We start from the raw sequence: 27,994 nt of genomic DNA on the forward strand, positions 1-27,994 counted from the left end.
ACTCCACTTCTTTTTTCTGCGCCAGCTGCGTATGTCTATCTAAACAGTCTTTAGAGCGACAACACATCTTGCAGTTAGGACACCTCTGCTGTATACCGTCATTGTTCAAACATGTCTGTGTCGAACAAAGACGGCACCATAATGTACAGGAGTGGTCGTGACTATAGGGCTTCTGGCAAAAAGTACAGAAATTACGCTCACCATAGAATTTTTTGACATCGGTTATGCCGTAGAAATGATCGTCATGTAGCGATAAGAAAACCGTTTTTTGGATAAATGGGCTGGTCTGATGTTTTAAAGCAACACCAAGAGTTTGTATAAAACACAACTCTTATATTTATCTTTAAATGTTGTTCTATGGTTGCTACATCATCGAGCATGACTTTTTTTATGTACCGACCACCCCAAATCATTATGTAGCTTTTCAGCACCTATTAACAGTTCAGCATCTGTGAGTTTTACGGGGGGGATATAAGGGTTGTAAGGCTACCGGCAAAACACAGGTTATTACCTGTGTTATTCAAATCTATTAAATACATCCTTTTTTCTGCAAAATCTGGCTAAACAGTATAGATTTTAACACCCTACGACCCCCCACCACCCTTGTTTCTTATTACAAGTACAACAACACGGTATAAATCACAGACCTGTGTTTCTCTGTGACTTTGAAGGATTTTAGCAACCTGGTCTAAGAAATCATCAGCATCTAGCGATTCGGGATTTAATTTACCAGAAAACAAGGAGTTGTGAAAAAGTGACGAATGTAGGTGCACTTGTACGTAGTCACCGGGCGATACTCTGCTGTTAACATCGTCCAGGATATGTTGGGTGCCTTGGCGTATAGCATTTTGAGCATCACTTAATGATGTTATCCTGTCTAAATTAATGAAACGAAATTCTTCTGAATAAAGCACACCATGAAACTTGTCCAGTTTACGATCCCATCTTTTCACAAATTGGACATAGTTGATTGGTTCTGAATCTTCAGAAGGACCTAATGCACCCTTATTTGAACCATCCTCTGACACTTTTTGCTGCTATCAGAATAATTATCAACTTCATAACATTCTCCTTCTTCTGTGCTGTCCGGCTGTGCTTCTGTGCTGTTAAACTTTTTCTGTCGGCTTCACGGTGTCTGTTTGTGACTTTCTAACATTTTCCCGATCTACAATTTATAACATAGCATAACCGTTAATACTTTTTCCCCATCAACCATTATAAAAGTAATGACATTTTCTTTTAACCCTAGTCTCCTTACAAAACCAGGATACCTACTATTTCGTTTATCTTTTGGCTTCCGGTAAGGAGCCGGTTGTTGGTTAGAACATGTCGATGTAGAAGATGTGGGCTCTCCAGCCGTTTCTTGGTCTAATCATAACGAAAAAAGAATGTTTTGTACATGCTGTTTTTAAAAACCAACATATGTGCCATATAATACTTTTGTCACTTACTGTTTAATATCCGTTGTCTTTTTCTGGTAAGAGATAGTTTATTTCTACCATCAGATCCCCGTTCCTGTTTTTAAATGCAATGATAGATTCAGAGAAAGAAAAAACGATATCCCTAAAACCAAAAATAAAAGCCCCTTTTCTACACACCATGTTAGCAGTTGATGTATCCGGGGGCCCGGCGTAGCACCCACAAAAACCAGAATGCTTGCTGGTCTTCTCATAGTTTATTTTATACACTTACAATCCCCTCTATAGAGGTTATCCGTTCACAAAGGCTTTATTGTATGTCTAAGACCTCTGATAGAACTTGTTTGTCTTGGTTAGTCAATTTAGACACCAAAATGACCCCTACGTGTCTAGAACCTAGTTCCTTATAACCTGTCACACCTTCTATTGTTTTAGTTTGGGTTGATAATACATTTCTAAAACACACCACACATTTTATATTTTTTTTATTTTTTTTAAGAAAATCTTTATTTTACAACAATAAAATGTTTAAACTTTTATACAAACAAACATACCATTACACATTGTATTTCCCACAATCCCGAGAATAAAAAACAAAACATGTTTTAAAAAGCATTTCTTTTGAAGAATGATTTATAATCGGTGTCACGGATTAAATCATTTACAATCTCTACATATGTACCATCTCTCATGACATTGACCATTCTGTTGAGTAGCCGTGGCCCATTTATAGAGGTTTTAATATCTCTGATTAAATCAATGATTATATTAATGCTTTCATTACAAAGCATCAATATTTTCATTTTATAGCCTACAAATGTGACTACATTTACCACACGTCCTAGGCATAGCATGTCACAAGTTTTTTTGAGTTTCTGCTGTATTTCCTTATGTCCCCATATCAAGCAATCGTGGTGTTTTTGCCCCCCAGTACGTATTAAGCAGGCTCCACAATCTTCATCCTTCACGCCTTGCAGACATTTATTTAGAACGCAGTATACAACGACCTTTATAAATGATTTAAGTTCTGTTGGTGTTTTGGAAAGGCCTATGCCTGTCCACAGTCCATAATCACAAGAATCTTCAGGTTTACGCACATTCACCGCCGGTTCTCTTTGAAACGAGCAGAAAAAACACAAACATGATAGATTTATCATCGGCTTGTACACCTTGTCCACAGGTTTCTGTGATCGTGAAGATCCGCCACTTCCCTACAAAAAAAAAACAAACATACAGAAATAAATTTTCCTTTTTAAAACACATGAACACATACAGCTTCATAAACCCCCTTCAACGACCACTGGTAATAAAAAGTGCGTGTGTGTCTCTCTCTCTCTCTCTTACCGTGAAAGATCCTGGCTTTTCCAACATGTCTGTTGCTTCGGCTTCAGCAGCGGCTTCATAAAATTCAATATCTGAAGCATTATCCTCTGGTAGTTCATAGCCTACATCTTCATTTTCTATGTCTGAATCATATAGCTTTTGAGCATCTGGAAACTCTTGTATTTCAGAATCTGTTAATTCGTGCGTATGCTCCCCGGTATCTGCCGTCAAGTCAATCGGTTTTTCAGACGGTGAGTAACCCTCTTTCTCCGCATTACAGTCTTTAAGAAAGTTACGAGGCCTCTTGGTAGGCCTTTTTTCAGTTACCTGCGTGTTAAAGGGATCCATATTTTCTTTGTCTGATTCGTACAGTTTTTCGGTCTTTGGGTAACCCTCTTTTTCTACATCACGATCTTTAAGAAAGTAACTCAATCTACGAGCCTTCGTGACAGACATTGAAATCCTACTGAAAAGGATGTTAAAAGCTAATGCAACTTTTCTCGTTTGTTTCTGCCCCTACTCTGTTTTAAAAAGCAGGAAATATTTTGTGAATGCCTTTTGTTTTCTGCTCTGCTCTATCTGTGAGCTCTTAAACCCCACTTCATTTCCGGGTGGGGGGGGGGGGGTTTTGACTAAGTCTGTTTCCGCCTACGTGTTCAGAAAAGCGCATATCCGTCGCTCCATTTACCCAATTTCCGCCTATGTCATCAGAAAAGCGCATTTCCTGTCGGGGCAGGCACTCCCTTTTCCTGTGATGTCACCAGAAAGCGTATTTCCGGGGGTGTTACCTGTCAGGGTGGGGGTTAAACTTATGTTTCCTTTGTGCCGTACGTGTGCCGCCGCGCGGCAACCGGAAACGCGTGCCCATACGGATGTACACCATAGCCTGTAGGACGTCTTGGTAAGTAAAGGTATTATGGATTTTAAAGTCCTGTTAAATCTTTCCACTACAGCTGCTTTAACATCATTATGGGTCACAAAATTCTTTACCCTTGTCTGTTTGAAGTTTTTCAGATGTACGCCCTAAATTAAATATTGTTTCAAAGGCTTCGGTAACTTCACGACCGGTTTTTGTTTTTAAAGAAACGACCCGTGCATATTTTGACAGGTTATCTATTACCGTTAAGATGTATTTGTAACCGTTGTTATAAGGGGGCAAAGGCTGACATGTTGACTAAGTCACTTTGCCACTGTCTGTTGTTTTATTTCTTTTAAAATGGGTTCTAGCCGGTCTGTGTAAATTGTATGCGTTTTGACCGGTGACCCAATCCACCACGTCTTTTCTCCGAACTGTTATATCACTCTTTTTAGCCGCTTGAAGTAGAGGGTTAATGCCTCCATAGCTTCCTGCCGCATGTGGATCATAATAAATTTGCTTCAATAAAGACTTTTGCCTTGTGTTTTGTTTTTTTTTCAGATTGTTAAGACAACAGTAGGGGCCGGGACAAGTTCAGACATGTTTAAACACACTTCCGCATCTCTCCCCTTGGTTTTATCAGGGGGAGGGGTGTTGCAAGGGTCTTATCAGCTGTTACCATGACAATAGGGGAGCTGACCCATTAACCATTAGCTCAGAATTCCTACTGAAAAGGGTGTTAAAAGCAAATGCAACTTTTTTTTTTTTTTTCTCGTTTGTTTCTGCACCTACTCTGTTTTAAAAAGCAGGAAAGATTTTGTGAATGCCTTTTGTTTTGTGCTCTGCTCTATCTGTGAGCTCTTAAACCCTGTCTTTTAACTAAAAACTGTTAAAATAAAGACGCTTCTTTTCTGGGTGGGTGTTTTGACCGAGTCTGTTTCCCTACTTCCGCCTACGTGTTCAGAAAAGCGCATTTCCGCCGCGTCATTTACCCTACTTCCGCCTACGTGTTCAGAAAAGCGCATTTCCGCCGCGTCATTTACCCAATTTCCGCCTATGTCATCAGAAAAGCGCATTTCCGGTAGGGGGCAGGCACTCCCATTTCCGGTGATGTCATCAGAAAGCGTATTTTCGGGGTTAAACACGCCCCCATTTCCGGTGATGTCATCAAAAGTGCATTTCCGGGGGCGGGGCTTGAGGGGGCGGGGTCATGGGTGGGGGCGTGGCTTGAGGGGTGGGGACAGGGGTGGGGGCGGGGCTTGAGGGGTGGGGCCATGGGCAGGGGGTGTGGCCATGGGCGGGGCTACCACCATTCATTCCTATGGGAGGGGTGGGGCTTAGGTGAAGGGTGGGGTGGGGCCATGGGTGGGGGGTGTGGCCATGGGCGGGGCTACCACCATTCATTCCTATGGGAGGGGCGTGGCCATGGGCGGAGACTAGGGCGTGGCCATGGGTGGGGGTGGGGCTATGGGCGGAGACTAAGGCGGGACAATGGGCGGGGCTTAACCCGGAAGTGAACGCTGATTGGTCGATCCTTATCTTATCTCACCTGTCAATCAGTTTGACATGAGGTGTACCCATTATACTACTGACATGAATGGGTGAAATCTGATTTTCTGTTTGTAGCTCCGCCCACGTGTGCAGGTGGGCCACGAGACCCCCAGAACATATCATTCCAGGTAGTGAGGGATCTGCATACCAAGGTTCGTTCAAATCGGTCAAGCCGTTTTTGAATTACTGTGAGAATGGCAGCTTTTTACATTTTTTCCATTAACATGAATGGGTGAAATCTGATGTTCTGTTTGTAGCTCCGCCCACGTGTGCAGGTGGGCCGCGAGACCCCCAGAACATATCACCCCAGGTAGTGAGGGATCTGCATACCAAGTTTCGTTCAAATCGGTCAAGCCGTTTTTGAATTACTGAGAGAATGGCAGCTTTTTACATTTTTTCCATTGACATGAATGGGTGAAATCTGATGTTCTGTTTGTAGCTCCGCCCACGTGTGCAGGTGGGCCGCGAGACTCCCAGAACATATCACCCCAGGTAGTGAGGGATCAGCATACCAAGGTTTGTTCAAATCGGTCAAGCCGTTTTTGAATTACTGAGAGAATGGCAGCTTTTTACATTTTTTCCATTGACATGAATGGGTGAAATCTGATGTTCTGTTTGTAGCTCCGCCCACGTGTGCAGGTGGGCCGCGAGACCCCCAGAACATATCACACCAGGTAGTGAGGGATCAGCATACCAAGGTTTGTTCAAATCGGATTTTTGTGTTGGCAGCTTTTTACATTTTTTCCATTGACATGAATGGGTGAAATCTGATTTTCTGTTTGTAGTTCCGTCCACGTGTGCAGGTGGGCCGCGAGACCCCCAGAACATATCACCCCAGGTAGTGAGGGATCTGCATACCAAGTTTCGTTCAAATCGGTCAAGCCGTTTTTGCGTGATCGCGGCACATACACACACACATACATACATACATACCTCCGATTTTATATATATAGATTAGGATAACAGGAGGAATGTTTATTACATTTCATTACTTGCTAAGAATCAAACACTAAATAAAGCAGTCTTTTACACGGAGTGTCACATGTATGATCATCTTCCAGTTGGCGAGATGTTATTTGTGTGTGCGCGATTCAAAGAGCTCCTAGCTCTCAGAGACACAAAACTAATCAAAGCTGTCAAAAATTCATGAGGACTGTGAAAAATTGCAGGAAGACCTTCGGAAATTGGAAGACTAGGAATCTAAAGGTCAGATGAAATTTAAGGTTGACAAATGCAATCAGGAAGAACAATCCAAATCATAGTTACCTTAAGCTAGGGGCCACCTTAAGAGTCAGCACCCAAGAACAAGATCTGGGTATCATTGTACACTGAAATCTGGGTAAGGGCGGGATATAAATATATAAACCATAAATAAAATCCCCTCAAAATGGCCCAATGCATTTCTATGTAAAAGCCGGTGAAGAGACAAAAGCGCGCCGGACAAAGCCGCACCGACATTTCAGCCCAGACAATTGGGCGCAAGACTCCAGTGCACCGCTGTAAAAGTTAATTTTAAAGAGCTGCAATGGGGGGTGTGGGGGGGAACCCCCCCCCACTTAACTTCATACTGTTCGCACTGCCATTGGCTGTCATTGGGGGGCGGGGGGTGCAACCCCCCATTATACAGAAAACTTTTTTCCTAAAAAAATTGGGAAAAAGTTAATTTTCCTCTATACAGTAATGGGGGGTTCCATCCCACCAACCCCCCCCCCCCAACGGCAGCACAAACACTTTTAAGTAAACTGAGGGGTTCCCCCCTCACACCCCCTGTTGGAGCTCTTTAAAATTAACTTTTCCGGTGGTGTGTTGGAGTCTTGCGTGCAATTGTCTGGGCTCAAATGTCGGCGCGGCTTTGCCCCACGCATGAATGACTGTGAACCGCAAAAGCCAGTTCCAGAAGCTGCAAGATATAAAACTGATGCACAGTAGTTAAGGAACTGCTCCTTTCAAAATGCCCCCTCCTCTCCCAGTCACAGACATACATAGAACCAACACATATATGCATACACACTATTTATGCATTGGGATTTACAGGATTAACCACCTTTTCATGAAGAGATTTACCCAAGCAGTTTATAATACGTTGAATAGTAATCAGGTATGTATTTTCCCAATCTGCCCTGGCAGGCTCACAATCTAACTGTGGTACCTGGTTCAAAGGTGAATCAATTGACTTGCCTAGAGTCACAAGGAGCAGGCTGAGATTGAACTCACACAGACATATATACACACACAGACACACATACAGAAACAATCATATATAAATATGCACTGCAATGCCACTATATAGTGAGCTGCAATAGTCCAGGTATAGTATTAGAACAGATTGTGATACTATCCTGAAGCTAGTCTCAGTCAGGACTGGTCTAATTGGCCTCAGTTGTCTCATTGTAAAGAATAATTTTTTTCACTAGTGGTGATGTATGTGTTGAAGGTTAAGCTTGAGTCTAGTGTGACTTCCAGGACTTTGGATGTATTCTCTATCTTTAGATTCTCACCTGCTGGACTGAGGGTATGGGAGTGGGGGAGGTGAAGGGGAAGGGAAAGGCGAAGAAATAATGGGTTTGAAAACATGAGATGGAGAGAGATGGTGTGGAGGGAGGGGTGATAGATATATTGGATAGGAGGGTAGTTGAGAAGAGAAAGGGTGGACCCTGGGGTGATGGGGAAGGAGGGAGAGATGCTGGATGAAAGGGTAGTTGAGAAAAGGAGAGATGGTGGATCTGAGGATGGTGAGATCCATCGCTGCAGCCCTCTTTCATTCTTCAGGCCACCAGAAGCATGAGTGAAGTAAACATGCTGCCTTCTGTGGTATACTTTTGACTTATAGACCACTAGGCAATTGGAACATGGTGGAGGACTGGCTCTTTAACCTGATTTCCCACTGGAACACAAACTTCACCAATCTGATAATTCTTGGGGACCTAAATTTACACTTGGAAGTACATGAGGATCCTAAAGTCTCCATCTCTAAAAAAATTTTTAATACAATTAAATTTTGTTCTCTTCTCTCACAATCCAACTCATAATGGAGGCCAGACTTCATCTCTGCTACAACTACAGGATTAAATTTTCCCCTGGTAGACTATATAAAATGGGAAACAGTGATCTGGTCTTACCTTTAAAATTTTTATCTAAAAATACCCAAAACACATATATCAACAACCAAAGAAGCAATACAAATAGAAACACACAACAAGATACCAACAGAGGAATTTTGGAATGAAATCAGGGATTGGTTTGAACCTATAGGTAAAGACGTAGACAGGACCTTAGCATAAGCAGGATTGCCCCAATCAAAATTACTAAACTGTCTTGTTTGCTAAGCATTTTGAAAACTAACCATTTTAATTTGTATTTCATTCTTTGGTTTCTCTGTATTATGTTTTCGTATCTATTAACGGAGTCGAGCTCCTTTTGGTTGATGACTCGGTCTATAAAACTAAGTTTTAGTTTAGTTTAAAAGAAAAATATAATCCTTGGTTTTCAGAACTATTGCTAGCCTTAAGAACAGAAATAAGAAGGTTGAAGAGTCTCTGGAGGAAACATCATAAAAATGAACATTACATCAACTGGAGAAGAGGAATAAGACAATATAAGTTGGCAGTAACCGAAGCTAAGAAATCATACTACCAAAACCTGATCAGTCAAAAAATTCCTCCAAGTGTCTTTTCAAGATATTCAACTCATTGATTTCTACCAGAGATATAATAGCTGATTCTGCTTTGCAACAGCCTGATGAAGAAAATCTGGCCCGTTACTTTCAGAAAAAAATTAGGATAGGAAGAGAGTCATTTACACACATCCTGGAAGACTATGTTGTAATAGATAAGGCAAATGACAATAGTAGAGAAGGAATTGCAGCTGATAGATGCAGGAGGGAATTCTCTGTTATCATACTAGAAGAAGTCTCTGATCTGCTAAAAAGATGATAAAAAAAAATGTTGATGCTTAGATATCTGTCCAGCCAACATGCTGGAGCATATTCCTTCTAGTTTTTCATTATGGTTGACAGAACTTGTTCATGTATGCTTAGCAAAGGGCATATATTAAAAAAACAGTATCATCCATTGCACTGACTCCCATACCTAAGGCCCCGGGACTAGATTTATCTAAAGTACAAAAATTTAAACCAGAACACCGGAACACCATAGCCTGCAAAACTGTTAGAATTCTGCATTAACGCTCAATTATCAGACTTAAATTGTACCGATGCATTTCACAACTCACAATATGGCTTCAGTACTATGCACAGTACAGAATCCTTACTGTTAAAATTAACTTCAAAAGCAAAATCCTACCTACGCAAAGGTAAACAAACTGTTTTGCTGCAGTTTGACATCTCAGCCGCTTTTGTTACAGTTGACCGCTTCCTATTACTTCTAAGGCTAAATGAGTTAGGATTAAATGATGTGATGCTAAAATGGTTTGCAGAATTCTTGGGAAATAGAACATATAATGTAAGAAAAGGTAATAGGAAATCCCAGAGTTGGAATGCCTTCCAAGGCGTACCACAAGGCCCTCCCTTGTCACTTTCCTTATTAATGTGCATCTAAGAGCCTTGGGCATGAGTTTCTGCCTTCCCTAGGTGCACACATTTTCTTACACAGATGACATCTTCCTTCTTTGTGTAGCCAAAAACTCCTTCCGTGAGACACTACAATACTTATTGAAGATCTAAGTACCTGGTTACAGAAGAACTTTCTTAAACTTAAGAAATTAAAGACAAAGTTGTTTTGGTACGTTGATTACAATTCACTTCCATACAAGGATCTGATGTTGGATACAAAAGAGAAACTTAAAAATCAAAAGAACTTCTAAAGTTCTTGGCATTATCCTGGACTCCCAACTAACCCTTAGAGACCAGACTAACTCACTGGTTAACTTTTTTTTCTTCAGACTTAGACAATCGAGAGCGATAAGATCTGTCTTAAGCCATACCTGCTTCAGAACAGTTGCGTAGGCAGTTCTGCTCCCATATTTGGATTATTGTAACTTCTTGTACTATGGTATCAGAGAGAAAGAACACAACAGAATACACAACTACTCCAGAATACCGCAGCCAAATTTACCGCCTAAGTAAATTTGAGAGAGCTAGCTCACTGCTGTTAGAATTACATTGGTTGCCAGTGAAAAAAAGAATTGCTTGTACGGTTTATAACAGGGATCTCAAAGTCCCTCCTTGAGGGCCACAATCCAAATAGGTTTTCAGGATTTCCCCAATGAATATGCATTGAAAGCAGTGCATGCACATAGATCTCATGCATATTCATTGAGGAAATCCTGAAAACCCGACTGGATTGCGGCCCTCAAGGTGGGACTTTGAGACCCCTGGTCTATAAGGTCTTATATGGAGAAAACTCTAATGGTCTAACAACAGACATTAAGATCACGCACTCCTTCCACAATTCGATAATAGCACAATGTTTTAAACTGATCTTTCCTTAACCTAAGCAAGTCCATCGGAAAAAATTATTGAATCTACCTTTGAATTTCAAGGTCCCAAAGTCTGGAACAACCTAGCAGACTATTTGAGTCAACTCTTTTCTTACTAGCACTTCAGGAAGTTGTTAAAGACATCTCTCTTCTCTTCACAATGCGCCTGATCTATACTCATTTATAAACTAAACACTTCAATGAATCTCTGAAAATCTTTTGTAAACCGCAATGAATCCTTGATGAAACTTGCAGGGTATAAAAAACTATATGGTATGGTAGGATATCTAATAGTTAGATATATTATGACATTTGATTTGATTTGATTATAATTTTTAAGTCAATCAAATGTTTGGGAACTATTCCATTCAAACTGTGCCTCCGCTCTCACCTCCAGATCTGATGCATCAAAGATAAACACAAGTGCATATATACAGAAACAAACAAACAAAAAAATAATGCATATGCTTGATATTTGGTGTGCCTCCCTCCACCCCAAGGACCAACATTTCTCTTTTCCTCCCTCTTCTCTCTTACCCAGCCAGCAATCCAGCATTGCCCCTTGTCTCTCAACTCTGCCCACTCCATACCTGTTAAACATTGTTTTCTCTTCTAGTGGTCACTGGCGGTGAACATTGATTCATATGTGCTGCTCACACTGGTAACTGGGATCTTCTGCTGGCCCAGAAGGCTTCCCTCCGATGTCAGCTCTGACATCAGAGGGAAGCCTTTACGGGGCGGTTTTGGTGGACGCAGGAAGGGGAATGCAGGAAGGACGGCATGGAATCCACTGGGCGGTGGTGCTTCGGCGGAGGGCATGGGTTCCCTGGCAGTGGCCGGTGATTAAGGAGGAAGGAGCGGAGGTTGGGGAGTTGGGGGTACGCAGTGCTGCGTACCCCCAACAAGCGACTTGCATACGTACTGCATGTTGAGAAACTCTGCTCTAGACAGAGTATATATATTCAGGTCTTCCAGTCTCTTCTTATATGTCTTTTGGCTCAAACCTCCTACCATCTTTGTTGCCTTTCGCTGGACCACTTCAAGTCTTATTATATCCTTCGCCAGATATGGTCTCCAAAACTGAACACAATACTCCAAGTGGGGCCTCACCAATGACCTGTACAGAGGCATCAACACCTCCTTTCTTCTACTAGTTATGCCTCTCTCTATACAGCCTAGCATCGTTCTGGCTACAGCCACTGCCTTGTCACACTGTTTCTGCACCTTCAGATCCTCAGACACTATCACTCCAAGGTCCCTCTCCTCTTCAGTGCATATTAGCCTCTCACCTCTCAGATTTCTGCTCCCCAAATGCATCACTCTGCACTTCATTGCATTGAATTTTAGTTGCCAGACATTAGACCACATGTGTCAAACTGAAGGCCCGTGGGGCAAATCCGGCCTGCCTGGTCATTTTATGCGGCCCGTTTTCCAATGCCGCTAGTTTTACCTTGTGGCCAGCTCCCTCCTCCTCACAGCCATAATGTGCACGGAGCCGCATGCAGTGGCTCCTCGCGTGTCCCACACCTCATCCAGAAGCATTCCCTTTGACATTGCAACGTCAGAGAGAATGCTTCCGGTTCAGGTGCAGGACGCACGAGGAGCCGCTGCACGTGGCTCCATGCACACTATGACTGTGAGGAGGAGGGAGCCGGCCACAAGATGACACCAGGGGGCATCGGACTGCGGGCCGCATAAAACGGCCAGCTTGGAGCCGGCTAGAATGTTAGATACCTGCCGGAGGGAGGAACAGCATGGAGGGAGGGAGACAACAAAGGTAAGAAGGAATGATTTTATTTTCAAGTTAGTGTTTGAATTGTGTCAATTTTGAGCATTTTAATCTGCTGTCTATCTTTTGCACTGCTCAGGAAGAAATACATTTGTTTCTTTTTCTCTGGGGGTTGTACTGCATGCAGAATCTTGAATCTTAGTACTTTTAGCTCTTGGTCCCGTATTTGCATGTTCTGGTTCTAGTTCTGGTAGGAATGAATGTTGAGAAGCATACAGTGTGTTTTGTGTAGTTTAATTTTGTGGTTAACCATTACCATTATGTGTTAATAAGATTATATTGTGTGTGTATATATGAAAAGTGAATGGAAAAAATTGTGTTATAATTAGTATTATTATGGGGCGGGGTCTGGCCCATGACTTAGCCTGTGTTTTGGATTTCGGCCCCTTAATGTGATTGAGTTTGACATCCCTGCATCAGACATAAGAACATAAGAAGTGCCATCTCCGGATCAGACCTACGGTCCATCAAGTCCGGCGATCCGCACACGCGGAGGCCCTCCCAGGTGTACACCTGGCATAATTTGTAGTCAAACTAAATGTATAAGGGAATTCAATCGTATATATCAAAATGTATATGAAACGTATTGAAAATAATGTTTAGTAGCAGGGAATCATTCATACCACATTAACAGAAACTCTTAACATCACACCATCAATATAACAAATTATAAAACAACGGAGAAAAATAAACCTCAATTGTGAGAGGCCGGGACTACACAAGTACCCGAGCCAACTCACATCATCACTGATTTATAAAAAAACTCCGTGTACGTTTAAATAAATAGTTTTCATTCATGCACAGTTAATATTTTTCAATGATTTTTTCAAAGATTTTTCAGGGTGAGCAATGTAAGCAGAGTTCAATATATTAGAACATATTCATAGCATGAACAGGATCCCAAACTGACTACAAAAAAGTCGAGGGCTACAGCTCAACTTAACGGGTATAAGCAATTGATGAGGCATGGAGTTTGGAACAAAAGTAAGAGAAAAAAACATCCACTCATCTGAAAATACGGAGTGACTCAGAAGATTCTCAGTTCCTTATCCCGACAGAAAAGTCTTTCTGTTTCGCCTAGAAGGCTACTTCAGGGAAAAAATCCAATGTCCAAATATCTCCCGCTTCTTCCGACGCCACAATTGTAAAGCTGGCTCCTCTCAAAATGGTTCTGGGATTGCGAGATGCGCCCGGCTCGAACAAAAAGACGAACGAACTGGGCGACTTGACGTCATCACAAAAACGTGATGCGTGATAGGCTAAACCTCAGCTACTAACACACCAAATTAGATTGCAAGTCCAATGTCTCATAGGACAATGCAAAGTTCAAAATTAGCGATCTTAAATTTCATGTAATATTGCAAAAGTCAGAAGAAAGGTTGCCATTCATAAACAGTGTTAAGACCACGAGGCTCTAAAGTTTGTAAACGATTGATCCATTGTTGCTCTTTCTGCCATAGCACTCTCCTAATGTCTCCTCTCCTTAGAGATACAGCCAACTTCTCAATCACCCAACATTTCAGATTCTCGAACCTATGTTCGTGTTGGACACAGTGGGCCACTATAGGAGCCGTCAACTTACGAGTGTTTAAACAGCTTTTGTGCTCCGTCAATCTCACTGTTAAAGTGCGTGAGGTTTGGCCTACATAAAGCAGATCACATGGACACTGAAGAATATATATAATGTTCGTTGATTGACAAGTAGAGGTATGACGTAAACTATAATTCTTGCCGTCACTCGGATTATTAAAGCTAGAGGCAGTAACCATAATGTTGCAATTAGAGCAATGGCCACATGGGCTGTGTCCCAGTACATTATCCATACTTTCTTGATCAAAACGTTCTTTAGATGTATGACATAACCAGTCACTTAAATTCCTATTCCTTGATTGAGAGAAAATGAATTTCTTATTTTCAAAGCAAGGAAGCGTTTTGAGTAATGGAAGATGTCTTTTATATCTTTTAATGATTTGCTGAGACATTCGAGTTTGTTTTATTACGCATGGAATCAACTCTTCTTCTACTTGAGGTCTTCTATATTCCAATAAAGTATCTCTCGGATTGTGCAAGGCTCATTTTTTTTGCTTTTTTAACCACTGCATATGGATAATCCCTGGATAATAACCTTTGTTCTAAAATTTTGGATTCTTGAATGAATTTATCTTTAGTATTACATATTCGTCGGTATCTTAGAAACTGAGCAAAAAGGATACTCATTTTTAAGTGAACAGGATGCATACTATCAAATTTCAACAGGGTGTTTCTATCAGTGTCTTTACAATAGATAGAAGTTTCAAAACCGCAATCTTTCTTCTGAATTAAGACATCTAGAAAACTGATCTTGTCCATGCTGTGTGACATTGTAAATTTAATAGATCGATGACACTGATTTATTAATATCTCAAATTCCAGAAGTTGTTGCAGGGTGCCCGACCATATCACAAAAATATCGTCAATAAAACGCCACCATTTAATTATGTATTGAAACTCAGATAGTGTATAGATAAATGATTCCTCAAACCATGACATGTAAAGATTGGCTATTGTGGGTGCAAATGAAGCACCCATTGCTATCCCCGAAAGTTGTTTATAGAATTCTCCATTAAAGATGAAATAGTTATTTTTCAAAGCAATAGCACTCAGTTCTTTTAGAAAATGCGTATAGTTGCTATCACTATCAGGTTGAGAATTCCATAAGGTCTCAAGTACAGAAAGAGCTTCCTCATGCGGGATGTTTGTATATAACGAACAGACATCGAATGTAGCTAGTATACAGTTCATGGGAGTTTCCAGTTTCAGATCATTTAGCATCTTTAAAAATTGGGTAGTGTCCTGTATATAAGATTTAATATCTTTCAAAAAACCTTGAAGTTTTTTGTCAATATATTTACTTGTTCTTTCTAACAATGAATCACGGGCCGATACAATGGGGCGACCAGGAGGTCCTATAATCCGTCGTCCACAGAATGGATCGCCTTACAGCATCTAAGTAGAGATCCTACAATTGTCATCAGACGGGCGGACAAAGGGGGTGCCGTTGTTGTTTGGGGCTTAGATCTTTACATTGCAGAAGCTAATGCTCAATTGCTAAATGAGGAAACATATTTGAGATTACAACATGATCCCTCTTTAGAAATTTTTGCATCAATCGCGAAGATTAGTTATGAGGCAGTGAAACAAAGTTTTTTAACAAAAAAAGAGTTTAGTTTTCTCACCCCTCAACATTTCAAAGTTCCCATATTTTACCTTCTACCGAAGGTTCATAAGAACATCCAGCGACCTCCTGGTCGCCCCATTGTATCGGCCCGTGATTCATTGTTAGAAAGAACAAGTAAATATATTGACAAAAAACTTCAAGGTTTTTTGAAAGATATTAAATCTTATATACAGGACACTACCCAATTTTTAAAGATGCTAAATGATCTGAAACTGGAAACTCCCATGAACTGTATACTAGCTACATTCGATGTCTGTTCGTTATATACAAACATCCCGCAGGATGAAGCTCTTTCTGTACTTGAGACCTTATGGAATTCTCAACCTGATAGTGATAGCAACTATACGCATTTTCTAAAAGAACTGAGTGCTATTGCTTTGAAAAATAACTATTTCATCTTTAATGGAGAATTCTATAAACAACTTTCGGGGATAGCAATGGGTGCTTCATTTGCACCCACAATAGCCAATCTTTACATGTCATGGTTTGAGGAATCATTTATCTATACACTATCTGAGTTTCAATACATAATTAAATGGTGGCGTTTTATTGACGATATTTTTGTGATATGGTCGGGCACCCTGCAACAACTTCTGGAATTTGAGATATTAATAAATCAGTGTCATCGATCTATTAAATTTACAATGTCACACAGCATGGACAAGATCAGTTTTCTAGATGTCTTAATTCAGAAGAAAGATTGCGGTTTTGAAACTTCTATCTATCATAAAGACACTGATAGAAACACACTGTTGAAATTTGTTCACTTAAAAACGAGTATCCCTTTTGCTCAGTTTCTAAGATACCGACGAATATGTAATACTAAAGATAAATTCATTCAAGAATCCAAAATTTTAGAACAAAGGTTATTATCCAGGGATTATCCATATGCAGTGGTTAAAAAAGCAAAAAAAATGAGCCTTGCACAATCCGAGAGATACTTTATTGGAATATAGAAGACCTCAAGTAGAAGAAGAGTTGATTCCATGCGTAATAAAACAAACTCGAATGTCTCAGCAAATCATTAAAAGATATAAAAGACATCTTCCATTACTCAAAACGCTTCCTTGCTTTGAAAATAAGAAATTCATTTTCTCTCAATCAAGGAATAGGAATTTAAGTGACTGGTTATGTCATACATCTAAAGAACGTTTTGATCAAGAAAGTATGGATAATGTACTGGGACACAGCCCATGCGGCCATTGCTCTAATTGCAACATTATGGTTACTGCCTCTAGCTTTAATAATCCGAGTGACGGCAAGAATTATAGTTTACGTCATACCTCTACTTGTCAATCAACGAATATTATATATATTCTTCAGTGTCCATGTGACCTGCTTTATGTAGGCCAAACCTCACGCACTTTAACAGTGAGATTGACGGAGCACAAAAGCTGTTTAAACACTCGTAAGTTGACGGCTCCTATAGTGGCCCACTGTGTCCAACACGAACATAGGTTCGAGAATCTGAAATGTTGGGTGATTGAGAAGTTGGCTGTATCTCTAAGGAGAGGAGACATTAGGAGAGTGCTATGGCAGAAAGAGCAACAATGGATCAATCGTTTACAAACTTTAGAGCCTCGTGGTCTTAACACTGTTTATGAATGGCAACCTTTCTTCTGACTTTTGCAATATTACATGAAATTTAAGATCGCTAATTTTGAACTTTGCATTGTCCTATGAGACATTGGACTTGCAATCTAATTTGGTGTGTTAGTAGCTGAGGTTTAGCCTATCACGCATCACGTTTTTGTGATGACGTCAAGTCGCCCGGTTCGTTCGTCTTTTTGTTCGAGCCGGGCGCATCTCGCAGTCCCAGAACCATTTTGAGAGGAGCCAGCTTTACAATTGTGGCGTTGGAAGAAGCGGGAGATATTTGGACATTGGATTTTTTCCCTGAAGTAGCCTTCTAGGCGAAACAGAAAGACTTTTCTGTCGGGATAAGGAACTGAGAATCTTCTGAGTCACTCCGTATTTTCAGATGAGTGGATGTTTTTTCCTCTTACTTTTGTTCCAAACTCCATGCCTCATCAATTGCTTATACCCGTTAAGTTGAGCTGTAGCCCTCGACTTTTTTGTAGTCAGTTTGGGATCCTGTTCATGCTATGAATATGTTCTAATATATTGAACTCTGCTTACATTGCTCACCCTGAAAAATCTTTGAAAAAATCATTGAAAAATATTAACTGTTTATTTAAACGTTTTATTTAAACGTTTTATTTAAACTATTTATTTAAACGTACACGGAGTTTTTTTATAAATCAGTGATGATGTGAGTTGGCTCGGGTACTTGTGTAGTCCCGGCCTCTCACAATTGAGGTTTATTTTTCTCCGTTGTTTTATAATTTGTTATATTGATGGTGTGATGTTAAGAGTTTCTGTTAATGTGGTATGAATGATTCCCTGCTACTAAACATTACTTTCAATACATTTCATATACATTTTGATAATTTGTAGTCACCCATATCCTTCTATGCCCCTCATAAGGAGATGTGCATCTAGTTTGCTTTTAAATCCTAGGACGGTCGATTTGCAGATCTTTTTCATGCATTCCACTCCCTCTAGTAAGCTCATTTTACATAGGTACAGCTAAAGGTATAAGGTCATAGACTTGATATACCACCTTTCTGTGGTACAACTGGAGTGGTTTACATATTCTATGCAGGTACCTTCTCTGTCCCTAATGGGCTCCTAATCTATTTTTGTACTAATCTAGTCTTCCATTTGTGTGTCACTCATACCTATTCAGGCTCAAGGCGACTTACAGAGTGGGGTTAAAAAAAGGACTTGTCTGAGGTCACAGGGATCAGAAATCAGAATTAAGACACCATGCTCAAATCCAGTGGTATTTCAGAAAAGACTCTGCCAACACAAAGCCTTTTCTAAAATACCTGCAAGCATGCACATGAATTTGCCAGCACACAAAGAGGAAGCAGCCATTTTGGAAATATACACATGAATAAAATGAACCTCATAAGCCTGGCACCTCCACACAGAAGCAGTGATTTAACAACCCTACGTGTGTAAATGCTGTCAATTAAGTAGTAGAGCTGCAATAGTAATTTGGTTTCACTTTGGAAGGAGAAATAAAGCCCTGGCCAAAACAAGTCCTGCCTTAACCAAAATCCTTGAAATCTCTGAATAGTACGGGTATCTACACTTCCGAAAACTATTGAAAACATCTTTGTTTGTAAGATTTGGGGAAAATTAATGATTAAGTCACAAATTTTGTAATTCGCTGATTTGTACAGTCTCTTGCTTACCTGCATCAATCTGGAAGGTTTTGCGGGCTATAAATGTACTGTAATGTAATGTAATATTCATGTGGAAATAGAAGCTTTCTAAAATCGCTTTTTGCATGTGCATGTGATCGACACATGAAATGCTCCATTTATACATGGAGATGCTCCACCTGCATACTGGGGTCCTTTTACTAAGGCGTGCAAGCCGATTTAGCGTGCGCTAAACGCTAACGCATCCATAAAATATAATGGGCGCGTTAGCATTTAGTGCGTGCTAAATCGGCTAGCGCACCTTAGTAAAAGAGGGGGACTGTTGATAGGGACATTTTATCGCATGTTAATCGGCTTAACGCACATTAGAAATTTTTTATTAAAACGAATGTGCAAAGTGAATTGACAAAAAGTTCAAAATGGGGGGGAAAAGCTCTAATGAGCTAAAAATGTTTACTTTGTTCATATCGCTATGTTCAGTTTCACTAATTTGAGGGCGCCTTTTACTAGGCTGCGCTAGCGGTTTTAGCGAGCGTGCTAAATTTCCACATGCGCTCAACGCTAATGCCACCATTGAGCTGGCGTTAGTTTTTGGCACGTAGCACGGGCTTAGCATGTGCTAATCTGCAGCATGCGCTAAAATCGCTAGCGCAGCTTAGTAAAAGGAGCCATAAATATATCCAAAACAATCCTTTTTCGCTCCTCTTAGACCAGTGTTTTTCAACCTTTTACACCTATGGACCGGCAGAAATAAAATAATTATTCTGTGGACCGGCATTGGTCCGTGGACCAACGGCTGAAGAACACTGGGCTAAGTCGTAGGCCAGACCCCGCCCCCATAATAGTACTAATTGTAACACTATTTTTTCCATTCATTTTTCACAGATACACAATATAATCTTATTAACAACACATAATGGTTAACCACAAAATTAAACTACACAAAGCACACTGACAGCAGATGTAAATTCTCAAACTTGACATAATTCAATCACTAAATTCAAAAATAAAATCACTCCCCCCCTACCTTTGTTGTCTCCCTCCCTCCATGCTATGCCTTACCTTCTGGCCTGCTCCCGCCTAGCCATTTTATGCCGCCCCCGGTGTTATCTTCAGGCCGGCTTCCTCTTCCTCACTGATGCAGTGCACAAAGCTGCGGCCAGCGGCTCCTTGCGTGTCCCACGCCTCATCTGGAAGCCTTCCCTCTGACGTTGCGACGTCAGCGAGAAGGCTTCAGGTTCAGGCACAGGACGCGCGTAGGAGCCACTGCTCGTGGCTTTGTGCACTGAATCAGTGAGGAAGAGGGAGCTGGCTCGACGATAACGCCGCATCGATTGCACCGTGGACCGGCGGTTGAAGAACACTGTTTTGGGCCTGATGCACGTGCCGGCCCTGTGGACCGGCAGGAAATTTCTGTGGACCGGCACCAGTCCACGGACCGGTGGTTGAAGAACACTGTCTTAAGACAATTCATTGCACTAAATATATTCTGACACTCAACATATGGTACTCACATTGATTCAATCATAAGCTTCTATTGTTTCCTCCAAAACTAATCTATTAATTCTGGTTCCAAAAAAACTGGCCAACCATGCAGCTGACATTTATTTCACTGGTTAAAACTATATTTAGCATGACCACAGTTACTGATTCACTTTTAAGGGTTGTTTTCTTTCTGACAAATGTATTCATTTGTGTTTATTAACCAGCAGGCCTCTTCCTGTAAGGACTATTGGATTCCTGACTCGTTAACTACTTGAAACACATTGATACAAAAGAAGTTTGGGGTTCTGCTAGGCCTGTTTTCTATAGAACTGAAAAGGATCAAAATGCAGTTTTGTGCTAAGTACAGTGAGGAATTGTTCAGTTGACTATCAGTAAAACTGCTCATGCATGCCCCAGTGAACGTGTATATGAGACTTCTAGAGACCAAAGTTGTAAGTAATGTAGACAAAGAATTGCAGAGCAAGTCATATAAGCAACTTTTTTTTTTTTGAGGGGGGGGATCGATTTGGGGCTAGACATATAAGTGTAGTAGAAAAAATGCTTTATCTGTAACTTTAGCATGCACACACCAATTTAGTTGCTGTTAAGTTGAATGGCTCCAGGAGATAACATTCACACAGACAGTTTCTACAACATACTGCAATCAGCATTTTTATTTAAAGACAAACTATATCTTTAAACATAAAAGTCCTAAACCCATATGACTTGGCAATCCTTCAGAAGCAGCTGTCCCAGTTCGGATATGCATGGGCAGATCTCCAAATAAGATACCTCTTACAGAAGAGTTTCCAAAGTTATACAAAGTTTAGACAAATAGTTACAGCTCAGCAATTTTCCATATATCAGACCAGCAGCCAATCCAGTCTCCAAGGAGCCCTTAGCACTGAGACAGCCAAGCTCACTTGCTCACCTAAGCCTGTTGGATCACTAAGTGGGAAGAAAAAAACCCCAAACTTTACTCATTCTTTCTGCATGAAGTTTCTGTTAGCTTGCTTCCCACAACTGTTTCTTCTACATTCCCTTCCTGCCTTGCTACAGGCTACCTCTTTTTTTCAGACTTGTGAATGAGGATTTTACACACCATGCTTGGAATGCCATGGGAGAATTCCAAACCCAGTCTCTTTCTAGAACCCCACCCTGGGGACCAATTCCAATTATCATCCAAAGGAGAGCCTCTGCCAGCATAATTATAGTCTAGCACTTCCCCAAGTTTACCTTATTCACATTCATCGAGTCCATCTGTACAGTCTGTTCACCTTGCTATAACCACCCAAAATTTCTTCCTAATTTAATTATCAAACAAAACTATCTGACAAAATGATTTCCTATTTCCCAAATTATATTTTATTCTTGTGGCTGAAAAAAACAACTTTGAAGTGCCTGGAAATTCCAGTCTCTCCATTCTAGCTATCATAGATTTAAGAATAGTAAGAATATGCTATGCTGCTCACTGTTAAACATCTGTGGCTTTATCTTTGATTATCTAACTGCTATTGTACCTTTCATAACTATGAAACAACCTCAGAAAAAAATAGCAGCTAGGCCTGGTAAGGAATATATGCTATACAAAAACAAGACCTGTCTTAAAACAAACAGTGAGAGGAATAGAGCTAAGCAACAGGAAGGCTGTCTTCTAAAAGAGCTACATTGGCCACCAATAAAGAAAAGAATAAGGTTCAAGATGGCGTGCATGATCCACAAAGCTATTTATGGTGAAAACTCCTATGGGCTCACCACAATCTTCAAGGTTATGCCCTCCTTTCTCAACTCAAGACCAATGCAACAGTTCAAGATTCCTTTTCCATCTCCTCAATAAGTCCATCTTCAAATTTCAAGCTCCATTCATTTGGAGTAAACTCCCAACATCTCTATGACAGATCTCCTCTTACTTCCACTTCTGGAAGACATTTCAAACATATCTCTTCTTCTTATAAGATAAGATGACTCTAGCCAATATATCCATCTCTACTGATCTCTCTCACCTCATTCACTGTTCCTACTGTTAAACGCTATACAAAGTCTTTGTTAGCCATACCGAATCCTTGATGAAAAATTGCAGGATATACCTGTATAGTATAGTTAGCTAGACTAGCCTTGCCATTTTAATTCAGAATCTGGATGAATCTACTAAGTAATGCATTTTTAAAAAATTAGGGAAAATATTTTTTTCATTTAATGTGTAATTAAACTCTGCAATTTGTTGCCAGAGAATGTGATAAAAGAAGTTGGCTTAGCAGGGTTTGAAAAAGGTTTGGACACGTTCCTACAAGAAAAATCCATAAGCCATTGCAGATAGTCATCGACTAATGACCACATACAATTCTGAAGGAACCCAGTTTGGTTGTAAGCTGAAAAATGGTAGCCATGAGTTCCCACAGCAACCTCACAGGGCCGCCAAACTTTGCGACAGTTTTGTGATGTTGCCACAGGAACTCATGGCAGCCATTTTTTTCGGTGAGACTGCATGAGCAAGAGCGTAAGAGGATCACTCCTGTCCCAACTTACCCCGCTGGATCACCAGAGTCTAAAGAAGACCCTGGGAGAGGCCAACACTGGTTCTGGAGGGAGGGAGACAATGTGGCTGCCGTGGTTGGATTTGGTCATAAAGTCAAACAGTCGTAAGTTGATGAATAACTGTATTAAGATAGCCTTGGGAAAATTCACTGCATATTCCTGGGATAAGCAGAATATAATTTTTTTTTACTCTTTCAGAATCTTGCCAGGTACTTGCGACCTGGATTGGCAACTGTTAGAAAGCGGATACTGGGCTTAATGGAACTTCAATTTGACCCAGTATGGCAATGCGTATGTTCTTATGTCTTTTGTTTGTTTTCTGTTGTGTGCCTGGTCTGTCTGTCTGTCTTAACTCAATTGTATGCTGTTATGAGCACAGACCATTTTTTATGTTATTCAGTCATACACCCTATCCCAGTGTATCGCAAACTGTGTGCCGCGGCACACCAGTATGCCTCCTGTGATTTCAGGTGTTCCACGGTACACTGGGGAAGAAGAGAAGTGCCGGCGCCGAATGGCTGTCTACAGGACGTGCCTCCCACGAAGAGAGGCACGTCCTGTAAGCAATCTCCCGACACCGGCATCTCTTCTCTCTGACAGCCCTTCTCTCCAGCGCAGGTCCCTCTCTTGGCTCAAGGCCTGTTTGAAGGGCCTTTGCGCATGCGCTAACGTTGGCGCGCTTCCGGGTGTCTCAAGCCGGGGACACTAGGTTTAAGTTGCAAGTTTTATTTAAAATTTGATGAATCGCTTAATCGTGATACAAAGCGATGAACAAATCTAAAAATTATAATAATACAACTACAAATACAAGGGTTCAGTATAAATAACATAGACAGAACACTTAACATAAACAGGACCAAAAGGGAAACAGGGGAAGAAAAACAATAAATGATAGTAAATGAGACAGAGATAAGGGATATAACAATAGGGAGGGGTAAAAAGATGGAAAATTAAGATCATGGCTGGAAATAAAAGGTGCGTCTCAACTATAAAAAGCTAGCAGTCAAAAGCATCTTTAAAAAGAAAACATTTTAACTTGCTTTTAAACCTATCAATAAGACGTTCCTCTCTTATGTGTATTGGAAGGGAATTCCATAATTGCGGTGCGACAACTGAAAAAAATATATTGTCTCTGTGTGTTAATGGAAAAGTTTGCAAGACACTGCCCTATGCAAATGGTAGTGGCAATAAAAGTAATAATAATGCAAGCTTTACTAAAGTACATTAAGCCCTAATGTGGGCTTAACGTATAGGAAAATGCTTACTGAAAACTAATTTAAAGTGTTTTGCCGGAATGAGGGCGGGAGTGTTTTCCTGTGTTGGTCCTGAGGCACGGAACAAGCTTCCGCACTATATACGACAACAAAGGGATCTAATGAAATTTCAAAATATTGCTATGACGTATGGTTGAAGGTGCAATGCTGGATTGGCGCAGTGCGCCTGATTTTTGGGTTTTGCTGTACGGGTCATTGTTTTATGCGTAGTATTTTATTGTTTGATCTATTTTGCTGTTGCTATGTTGAAATTTATTATGTATGTTAATCTGTGATTCGCTTTGTATAAGGCAAACAATAAATAAATAAACAATAGAAATACAATTTTGTCTTTCTCATGGATGAATTTTTAAAAATATTTGGGGGAATGAGGCATGCCATGGGCATGATTGTGTTAACCAGGTGGTGCGTTCTGATTAGTGTGCGCTGGTCAATACAGAACTAATGCGGGAGCACTTAGGAGGCTATACGTGTCCTCACATCCATTTTTTTGCAGATCTCGCATGCTAATGGAAAAATCAGTGCGAGACCAGCAAAAAGGAAAAAACCTTGTTTAAGGGCATCATTAACAACGGGCTTGGTGCATAGGAAAGTTACAGCACCCTTAGCCCATTGTCTAATGTAGTTTAGTAAAAAGAGAAACAAAAAACAAAGTGGAGAAATGATGTTCCTGAGATGGGCTTTATTAATATTAAATCTTGGCAAACCACATAAAAACCTCTTGGACGCAGTCCACTGAAAAGCTTTGGACCCTTGACCCAACACGGACGGTGTTTCGACAGAATGTCTTCTTCAGGAGTCCCTATGAAGTCCTACGGTAAAGATACGTGGATGAAAATGCCAGTCGGAAATAAACTGTTCTGTAGAAGCTGTGTGCAGGACATGGGCTCAAAAAACCCGATGATCGACTGGCATTTTTATCCACGTATCTTTACCGTAGGACTTCATAGAGACCCCTGAAGAAGACATTCTGTCGAAACACGGACAGTGTTGGGTCCAGGGTCCAAAGCTTTTCAGCGGCTGCGTCCAAGAGGTTTTTATGTGGTTTGCCAAGTTTTAATATTATTTTAATATTAATAAAGTCCATCTCAGGAACATCATTTCTCCATTTTGTTTTTTGTTTCTTCTTGGATTTGTCTGTGGAGATCATTGGGTCAATTCTCTTGTTTTTGCTTAGTAAAAGGACCCATAAAGCTTCTGGGTGAAGCTTCAATTCTCTGGTAATACCAGATAAATCAGTGTTATGTGCCATGTGCAATAATAATGAATATATGGGACCTAAAGTAGCTCTCTTTAATATATATTTATGTAGATTTAGCAGCAGAGATGAGAGCAAGGTTAAGTTGCAAGTTACTCAGATGATCCTGTATCATTTTAGGACAGTTTATCAAAATTATTTTTAAAAAAACCAAAACTATAAGGAGAGAAAGAATGCAAAGCAAGGCTCATGGAGTTCTTTCCAATGTGCTTGTGTGCATATGAGTTTTGTATGTTTATCTGGTATGTCTTACAAACAAAAAAAGAAATCACTTAGTTTCCAGGCCAAATCACATAGACCGAACATCTTACACTTGGTATTTCATAGAGAGAGCCAGAAAACGACAGATTACTTCCATTTGTATTTTCAAAATCCAGAATACTACTTTTGACCGGTCACACTCACAGGCAGCATTTAGTTTAGTTATCTGATATAATCTCTCTTGGTAGCCCGCTGAAGTGGTTTGCATAGGATCAAATAGTGAAAGCAATAATTACAAAGTTCCCTCATCTCCCAAACTCTTGGAGTGTCGGAATGCTTTTTAATTTCTTAAAAAAAAAAAAGTGTCACCAAGAACAAAAAGATTGAGAAGCCATGATGTATCACTCTCCGCAGTCAAGTCTTCCTACCCAGCAAATAAAGGGGCCCTTTTACTAAAGCTTAGCATGCACTCCACTGGCGTGCGGAGAGAGCTTCCACGGGATTCAGTGAATCCCCAGCTCTACAGCCCTGCTTTATTTATTTATTTATTTGATGCAGTTTGATTTGTTGAGTAGGCAGCCTGCTCAACCAGTCAAACTGCATTTAAAAAAAAGCAGGGCTCTTGGGCTGGGGATTCTCCAAAGCCCCTGAAGGCCCTGACAGTACTGATCTGAATTTGATTGGCTGAGTGGCATCTGCCTGTTGCCTGCTCAACCAATCAAATTCAGAGCAGTGCCCTCAGGGCCTTTAGGGGGGTGGGGTGAATCACCACTGGTGCACTCACAGAATTGATGCACCCTACATTCTGCATGCACTATTCTATTCCTGTGGGGCCTGGTGCCATAAAGCAGGTTAATGTCTATTAGCATGCAGTAAAGGACCCCAAACTTGCTAAATGCACAATACTGAAAGTGAAATTGTTATGTAAGCATTATATATTTTGTTCAATATAAACCCTTAAAATGGCCAATAAGTGGACAGCTGTGGCACAAGGTTCTCCAGCCCCTCACAAACATCCAAGAGCCATGGTTCACTGACATTTAATTAAGAAAATAATTCCCACTGTTGACTGACTTGCAGGTATACCTTTTGTAATTAATTTGGAGCTAAACAAGAATTAGGGGTCAGTCCAACCATTAGGTAAGTCTGGGCTGCAGCTTCTCGGGGGGGGGGGGGCGCCAAAGAGCAGCTGCAAACAATGGATCTTGACAGCCACCCAAACTCAAAGACCCATCAGCCCATACTTGAAACTTGGATTTTTCTAGGTATGATCATTTCGTTTCATTATGAAAAGCTTCGGGGCGGGCTGAGAGCATTAAAGTTGACTGAAGGGTTTCCATTATACCCTGGCCCGGCTCTAAGCAGAGCATCTCGGCGTTAGGTGCCATTTACAGTGCTCGACACCGACCTGGAAAACAGGAGGGAGTGAAAGGCGAGAGCTCACGGCTATCAGAGGGCAAGACGCAGGCGACGAGAGACGCCGAGCCCAGGAAGGAAGAGACTTACCACTGCCGGTGCTCGCCAGCGGCTGCCGCCGTTCGTCACCTCAGGCTCCGGAGCGAAGGAAGAGCTCCCCCCCAAATCAGCGGCGGAACGAGCGCCCCCGCCCTGGCCCTGCCTCCGATCGCCTGCAAAACCTCGCTTTTCCCCCTGCCATCTCCGCTCGCGATGGCTCCCCCCCTCCTCCTAGTGCTGCAGCAGCCGTGTATGGGCGCCTCCGCCCCCTCCTTGAAAAGGTGCAGCGGCGGCTGCTGCTGTCTGCGCAGAGGGAGACTTCAGACCAGCATCCGCCCCTCACCCATGTCAATGTGCAGATGGGAAGCAGAGAGACTTCGACTTTTATTTATTTATTTTTTATTTATTTTTTTGCGGTTTGGCTTGTGATCCTAATCGTCAAACGAGCTGCTTACCGAGGGATGTCAATGTTAACTCAACTATAACTTTTTATCCTTTCTGATTTATAAACTGGGTCAGCTTTGAAGTTGAATTGTGCTTGAGATATTTCAAGAGGAGAGGACTGGCTTCTACAGTCGATCATCCTGTTTCTGATTTAATTTATTTTTTTCCTTTCTTTCTTTTTGAGGAGGAAAAACGTTTGCACTACCCACAATTTAAAAAAAATAGGGGGGAGGGGGTACAGAAGAGCCCTAGCAAGATAAACAGCGAGACAGGTGACTGAAAAGTCAGAACAGACTGGAGGAACTCGAGGGCAGATGTTCAAAGCTAGCGTCTAACTTACCGAACGTTTAATAGCGGTGGATGATGAAAGGAAATTGCATGGTACTAGTGACCTGGATTGGCCACCGTGAGAACAGACTACTGGGCTTGATGGACCATTAGTCTGACCCAGTAAGGCTATTCTTAAGTTCTTATGCAAATGAAATGTGCGTAAAGTCTACATGCAACTTTATGAGGCAG

The 27,994-nt window shown here is 41.1% G+C and overlaps 2 protein-coding genes across 8 annotated transcripts in view; one reads left to right on the forward strand and one right to left on the reverse strand.

Annotated features, from left to right (window-relative positions):
• Window positions 1-27,308, reverse strand: part of PRR5 (proline rich 5) — a 269,323-nt gene extending 242,015 nt beyond the window's left edge. For 4 of the 7 annotated variants that reach the window (XM_033951445.1, XM_033951447.1, XM_033951446.1 and 1 more), the window contains exon 1: window positions 27,083-27,302. The gene's annotated coding sequence lies outside the window, so the exon portion shown is untranslated. Of the gene's footprint in view, window positions 1-27,082 lie in introns of all 7 variants that reach the window. The other 3 variants (XM_033951451.1, XM_033951450.1, XM_033951449.1) reach the window with 3 other exon arrangements.
• LOC117364217 overlaps window positions 1-27,994 on the forward strand; it is a 67,675-nt gene that overhangs the window by 30,706 nt on the left and 8,975 nt on the right. The gene's annotated exons all lie outside the window — the stretch shown is intronic.

The sequence above is a fragment of the Geotrypetes seraphini genome, chromosome 7 (assembly GCF_902459505.1).
Source record: "Geotrypetes seraphini chromosome 7, aGeoSer1.1, whole genome shotgun sequence".
In the NCBI taxonomy this organism is placed as follows: Eukaryota; Metazoa; Chordata; class Amphibia; order Gymnophiona; family Dermophiidae; genus Geotrypetes; species Geotrypetes seraphini.